At 34.4% G+C, this 7,981-nt stretch overlaps 1 pseudogene; it reads left to right on the forward strand.

Annotated features, from left to right (window-relative positions):
- The first annotated feature begins 6,233 nt into the window (after positions 1–6,233).
- LOC105292067 lies at positions 6,234–7,309 on the forward strand (annotated as a pseudogene).
- The last annotated feature ends 672 nt before the right edge of the window (positions 7,310–7,981 follow it).

Below are 7,981 nucleotides of genomic sequence, written 5' to 3' on the forward strand. Positions count from 1 at the left end.
GAAAAAATAGAAAAATCTCCCCACTGAAGACAAGTATCAAGCCTCTTGCTAGGCTATGACTCCATCTGAGGTTACCCCAGTATTTCCAGAATAAAGTGCTAAGCTGACAATATAAGATCTGGTTGTACATACAGGACTGTAAAAGCCAAATCATGACCCCCAAAACTACAAACAAGGGAAATACAAGCACAGGGAGGAATGCAGGGGAGACAAAGGCCATCAAAGATGAGCCTGCAAATCAAAATCACGAAATGAATGAGGAAAAATATGCTAAGAACAGTAACTAACAAAATCAAAATTCAACAGATTATCACTACAGATAAAATACAAAATAATAAATATAAAGTGACTTTAAGCATGTTGCAAATTCTCAAAGGTATAGCAGAAAGAAAACCATGAAACACAAAGCGGGACAATATATAAAACAAATAGTTGCAAACATCAGGTCTTAAAATGTAAAATCACTGAAATTTAAAAATTAAGAGATTGTTTAGGCTGAAAAGGGACATAGTTAAAGAAAGAATTAGAGTATTTACTTATTATCATAAGCATGAACACCAAACTTAGAAAGAGCTAGCAGAATAAAGAATAAAAACAAACAAGTTTGGAGACAGATTTCAAATGACAGATTCACTGAGAGGATCTAATTGATGTCCAATAAGAATGCCAGAGAAAGACAACTGAAGGAATACTGGAGAAATAATACTCAAAGAGGTATGGTTAAGAATATTCTAGTAAAACTGGAAGACATGAATCTTTAGATAGAAAGTATACACAGAATGACAAGCAGTATAAACAAGAATTAATCTCTATATCAATGCATTGTAGTGATATAATGGTGGTAGTGTGGTAATAATGGTTACAATAAAAAACTGGTGCAAGAATAAGTAATACAAAGAATTTCACATTTAGAAATATAGTAGGCCCAATAAACTAAAATAATATGTTCCTTTTTAAAATGAAGTATTAAATAAAATATTCAGAACTCCAAGTAACAACATCAAATATTATGGGTGTTTTTCATTCCTTTCTCCTTGACTCTGCTATTTTTTTTCTAATGGAGCTCACTTTGAAAGAATCAAGTTAATCATACTTTTAAATTCAAAAAGCACATTGCTATCATCTATCTCTGCCAATCATCTTTCTTATTTTATTTTCAACTTTCTTTTATGATAACTATTCCTATTTCCCTCATATCATAGCTAATGTGCTTGATCTAGGTCTTTAAAAATAACTTTGTAAAATATATAATGTGTTTTGTGGATATTTCCAATTTACCCATATGGTATAAATCTCATTCTGTTTTCTACTTTTCATATCCAAATCTCTGATTAGAGGTCTTTCAGTGTTTCTGGAACATGTTCACTTATTCTTAATTCCTAATGAACCTTAGTAAATATCTACTACATTTAAACATCCATCACACCTCTTAGTGATGGACACTGAGGCTGCCACCAACTCTGTTGCCACAGACAACACCACAATCAAAATCCTTGCCCTCATCTATTTTTTAAATGTTTCTGAGAACTTATGTATGATGTATATATAAGATCATAGGATCAGAGGCATATTAATTTTTAATTTAGAAAAAAATTACTTTCCAGATTACTTTTCACTACGAGTGAAAGTTAGCACTCTATATACATTCACCAATACTTCACATTTTTATCTTTTTTAATTATAGTCTTTCTGATAAGAGTAAAGTGATCTCTCATTGTTTTAATTTCCATTTGTATGATTTGTATACTATTTAGCTTTGAAGAAATCTGATCTATGGTAGTTTATCTCATTCATTCATCCATTTTATTCTCCATTGAAGTTTTAGTCTTTCCTTGATTAATAGAAGTTATTTCTAGATAACTGCTAACAATCCTTTATTAGTTTTAAATGTAGCCAGTGACTTAACCATTTATCAATAGTATCCTTCATTGAACATAAAACCTTTTTATTGATAATATCATTATAACAATTGCTTTCTTCATATCATAATTTGTACTTTGGGGGGTCTTACATAAGCCTTTTCCTACATATGGTCCACAAAGCTATTCTCCTAATTGTCTTCTAAGAAAAAACTTTGTAGATTGTGGTGTTTATGGTACAAATCTCATATAGTTTGTCTATAAACATATTTGGAAGCTGCCTTTGTATCAGGAATAAGAAAGGTCCAGTCTTATTTTTCTCCAAATAGAGTCTATTTACCCTAATATCATATAACCATTGATTTTTGGTGCTATTTCATAATATATCATGTTTCCATACATGCATCTATTTCTAAAATTTCTATTGTTTCATTTATCTACTTGTCTCTTCTTACATAGAGATATTGATTTTATAACTATAGCTTTTCAGAATGTCTTAATATTGGACAATATTCTCATTTACCTTCTTAAAGTAAACCTAGTCTATAGGTCTTTAGTCTTCAACATAAATTTTTGAATGAATTTGTTCAGTTACACCATAGATCCAGCATTTTATTTTTTGAAATTGCATTGGATTTGTAAGCTAACTGGAAGAAAGCTGATAATATTCAACACATTTACTATGTTATGTCGTGTCATTCCACCATGAATGTGATATACCTTTTTATTTATTCAAATTTGTTTAATAAAATTAATACTTTATTTTTAATAAAGATTGTGCATTCTTGCAAAGTTGGTTCCTGTTTTGTAGCTTTTGTTGATTTTTAGTTGATTTAATTAATACTGCTAAATTTAAATATATATTAACTATAAGGAATATATTATATATTATATATCACATATTTATATACACAAATATATATTATGTATAAGATATCCTATATAATAACACATGTCATATAGCGTATATGAGGGTGGGAGTTTCATGTTGGAAGTTTCATATTGCTCTTAGAAGAAGAGATGCCAGAGAGTTTGCTTCCTCTTTCTCTCCCTGCTTCATAAGGACACCGCAAGAAGGCAGCTGTCTGCAAGCCAGAAAGAGAACCCTCAACAGGGAACCAAATGGCCAGCACCTTGATCTTTGACTTTCCAGCCTCCAGAACTGTAAGAAATTAATTCCTGTTAAACCACTCAGTCTACAGCATTTTATAATGGTAGCCTGAGCAACTAATACAGATTTGGCTACCAAGCAGTGGGGTGCTGCTATAACAAATATCTAAAAATGTGAAAGTGGCTTTGGAACTGGGTAATAGGTAGAGACTGGAGGAGTTTTGAGATACATGCTAGAAATATGGACATTAAAGGTGATTCTGGTGAAGCTCAAAAAGAGAAAAAGAGAGCTGGAGTTTCTTTCTTCTTAGAGAATATAGAAAGAATCATAACAAGAGAATATTGGTAGAAATATAAATATCAAAGGCTATTTTAATATCTTAGATGGAAATGAGAAACATGTTATTACAAATTAGAGGAAAGGGAATTCTTGTTATAAAGAGGCAAATAACTTGGCAGAATTGTGTTTGTATGGCTATTTAAGAGAGGAGATTTATAAGCAAAGTGTTGAAGGAACAGCTCGGTTTCTCCTGACTACTTATAGAAAAATGAGAGAGGACAGAGATAAATTGAGGAAGAAATTGTTAAGCAAAAAGGAACCAGACCTTAAAGATTTGGGAAATTCTCAGCCTTTCCATATTGTAAAAAAATTAAAAAGAGAAAGTTTATTCAGAAGTGAACACCAAGAAGTGACGAGATTATCAACTGAGAAAGAGATTATGGGATTATATAATCAGAAACACTGAAATTGAATTGAAGGGGATCGAGACAGGAATAAATAAAAAAAGGCTTTGGGCTTCTTAGATTCTACAGGACAGGACAATAAAGCTATTCAACTGTGAATATGTATTATTCTTCAAGAAAAGGGAAGAATCACTCTGAAAAAAACTAAGGGAGTCAAAAGCTATAAAATTCCAGTTACAAAATAAATGAGTTATGGAGATATAATGTACAGCACAGTGATTAGAGTTAATAATACTGTTCTCATTATGAGAAAAAAAGTTGTAAATATGCGTGGTGATGGATGTTAACTAGACTTATTGTGCAGATCACTTTGCAATACATACAAATCATTATGTAGTATACCTGAAACTAATATGTTATATATCAATTAAACCTAAAAGAGGAAGGCAGGAAGGAAGGAAGGAAGGAAGGAAGGAAGGAAGTGAGGGAGGAAGGGAGGGAGGGAGGGAGGGAGAGAGGGAGGGAGGGAGGGAGGAAGAAAAAAGAGAAAGAAAAAAAGAATGACCTTGATCATTAAAGAATGACCCTGATCATTCATAGATCATTAAAGCTGCCAATATTTCAGTTTCAACAGGACAGATGGCATCTGACTGAAACTGTGGGGCTGGGGTCACCCAGAAACTTCAGGGCTGGATCCTCACAATGAAGAGACTTGGGGAAATGATCTTCATCTGGCAGAGTATTGAGAGCACAACCCCTGCCCTGCAGAGCCTAGGGGCAGAACTGTTGCTTCAGTTGAGTCCAGAGGCAGAACAAAAGAGGATTATCCTGGAGCCTTACAATCTGATGGAATTCAATTTGCTAGATTTTGACCTGCTTGTAACTCATCACCCCTTCCTTCTTTCCTGTCTCTCCCCTTTGGAATGGGGATATCTGTACTGTGCCTCTCACCATTGTATTATGGAAGCACAAAATTCATATGGTTTCACAGGTTCACAACTAGAAAGAAATTTTGCCTCATGAGACTCATACCTCCAGCCTCACTCATATCTGATTTTGATATTTAGCGAGTGTTTGGGAGATAATCAGAATTCAATGAGGGCATGAAGTTGTGACCCTCATGATGGAATTAGTGGTTCTCATAAGAGACACCGGAGAGCTTGCTTCCTCTCTCTCTACCATGTGCAGACGCAGTGAGAAGGTGGCCTTCTGCAAGCCGGGAAGCCCTTACTAGGGTACCAAATCGTCATCTTGGACTTCTCAATCTACAGAATTGTGAGAAATAAATCCATTGTTTCGGCCACCCAATACATAGTATTTTGTTATGGTACCAGAGCTGATTAATACAAATATTTCTAAGTTTCTTTTTATTTATTTGTAATAACTTTTGTTTTTCACTTTTCCTTTCCTACCCTTATTTGACAAATCAAAATTCCTTTGATGGTTTTAAATTCATAAATTCTTCAATTTCTTTCTGGTTACTAACTCTCCCTTCATTTTTGAAAAAATTTACCAGTATCTCTATCTTCCTGAAAGACAATATAGATACCTTAATACTTTCTGTCTTCCTGTGGTCCCCAAATCCTTCCATGGCCTTCTCCCTCAGTAAGTTATTTTTTTCACTAGACTTTTAAAAATGCATACCAGATTAATAAAGACCTATTTTTTAAAAAAATGATAAAGTTTAAATTCTTGAAGAAAATATAAGAGACTATATTTATTGTCTTATTATAGGGAAAAAAATGTTCTAAACCATATAGATCCTCTCCAAAATATTTGAAATGCTAACTCTTTGCATTGTGTCAGATAGGCAGTGGATGGGGAGAGTCAAGTACCAATTGACTGGTTTCTTTTTCTTACTTTTGAGATTTAGATTACTAGTTCTGAAAGAACCAAATTATGTTTTACCCAGGAAGAAAAAATGTCTTATTCTGACAAATTTCTAAACCATTCTGACTATGAAGAGTTGAAGACTAATAAATTCTGAACTCTATCTGAAGTTAATTCATACTCAGTGAAGCTCAGACTCCTGGCAACAGTTACACCTACACAATTCGGGCAAAGGTCCTTGATACTTACTCCTCTGTTCCAATCTCCTTATCTTCCTCAGGGATAACATGTTTTTGCAACAAGTAACTTGAGTGTATTAAAAATGACTCTGAGAACTTCCAGGTTAATGAACTAATAGAGATTGAGAAGAGAGACGGGAAGCGGAACTAGGAGTCTCTTTGCACATACCTTGTCTCATGTATCTCATCTGGTTGTTGATTCTCAATATGCTCGAGGGCTCACCTTCCGCAGATTTTCCTGAAATGGGCAGGGCCTCCTTCTGTCCACCTGAGCAGTGGACCTAGCGTCGAAGTTGATGGGCAGAGGTTGCAGGAGCGCATCCCGAGCCCAGGCCAACCCATGCAGGAACTACAATTCTCAGAGGTCCCTGCAGACCTCGGCCACGTCCATGACGCGCCAGCGTGCTCTTCTGAGAAGTTTGGTGTCTCCAAACTGCCTAAACTTTATTGCTGGAGTCTCTTTCCCTAAATCCAGTACTAACGCTGGCCCAACTGTGGCGGAGTGATAAATATGTGTGAGGGAGTCATAAAGAATTACTTTAAACACCGTGAATTTAATTCACATTGAAAGATGATATTTACATTTGCTACCTAATCCTTCTACAGCCCGAGTGATCTGGAAAAAGAGATGCAAAAAATAAATCCGACGAGATTAATATAGGCACGGTATATTCCCACAGACCCAATCAACACAATACGATGAAGCTGGAAGCTTTCTAGGCTCAAGAAAAAGACCTGGTGTTTGACATTGACATAGCCGACTGTGACTGCCTGAGGCGATGTTACAGTTCTACAGACACATGTACTAAATGCTGGATCCTCATGACAGTGCCCATTCTCATCATCAATTGACCATTGAAGAAGGACTTTGGATTTAAGCTTCGTCTCTGAGTGTTTTCGGGAAGGAGAGGTGTTTATTTGCTGGATCCGTGATGAATCATAAAACTGTCCTCTGCAGCACATTCTGGGATAATTGAGTGTTTGAATCTTGTAAAGTGTGGTTAAGAGGTAAAAAGAAAGTTTACCTAAGTGAAAAAAATCCACCCTTTATCAGAAAACCTGTAAACATAATTAAAAAGTACTTTGAGGAATATGCGTTGATTGATCAAGATATTCTTGAAAATAAAGAAAACCGCGGTAAGATTTTAGCCCTTGTTCCTGAAACAATTCATGGTGAACGCAACCAAACTTCCAAAAGCTTCACAGTTCACTTCAGCGTTTGAAGCATTTGAAGAAGGCTGAATTTCTGAGCATATTGATTTACAGAAAGTGGATCAGTTTGATCCATTTACAATTCCAACCATGAGCTCCATCTGCCATGAATTGGATGCCATTTCTACCAATGAAGAGGAAAAAAAGGAAAATACAGCTGAATCTGATATCAAACTTAGACTCAGAGATTATTAAAAGATAAATCTAGCTCCTTTTGTAAAGTTTTTGAACATTTTAGAAAACCTGAATAAATCCTAAAAAGAAATTCTCAAAAAGAGTGATTTAGAAAATTTCTTTTCTCTGAGAAATAATTACGTTGAAAAGATTCCTAAGACCACCAAAGGAGAGTGTCAAGCTTCCTGGAAGAAGCAATAATAGGAGGAGTAAATAGTTTGCAGATAAATTTATAAAATTAAATATTATACAAAGAAAATTCAAAGGTTTCTGATATAAATATTCATTCAGTTGCCACATATAGAGGTAAGTGAGCAGTAATATGGCTGAGACTTTAATCTCAGTTCACTGGATACAGCCTCCGTATTTTTGGAGTGAATATTCTAGGTTGAATGAGGGCTATGTCCTTAAACTTAGACGCATAAGTTAATTATACCTGGAGTATGTATCCGGTCACTTTTTAATTATGCTTTCTGATATTTTTATTGGTCAGGCCATACTCTACTGCCCATCCTTTAAAAATCATGTTAAGCTGGGCATCCAAACCTACCAAAACTTCAAAAGATATGAGTTGCTAGATTACAATACTAGGGCTTAGTACTTTTTTACAACTACATATTGCAATTGTAGCTCCTAACTTCTTCCCTCAGAGGCAATTGAATTAGTCTACCTTAAAGAAGCAGTTTAGAAAAAATAAACAACTTTACCAATATAAAACCTGTTGTACTTGTCAAAGCACTTGGACTTTCTATATATTTATATACTTAGATTAAATTTTAAAATATTTTCTTCCATGTTTGATTTTGTGTAATAGATTTTGAAGTGTTAGATTTCTTTTGCCCATTTTGATTTATATTTATTCTTCATATTCTG

The sequence above is a fragment of the Pteropus vampyrus genome, unplaced genomic scaffold, assembly GCF_000151845.1.
Source record: "Pteropus vampyrus isolate Shadow unplaced genomic scaffold, Pvam_2.0 Scaffold2, whole genome shotgun sequence".
In the NCBI taxonomy this organism is placed as follows: domain Eukaryota; kingdom Metazoa; phylum Chordata; class Mammalia; order Chiroptera; family Pteropodidae; genus Pteropus; species Pteropus vampyrus.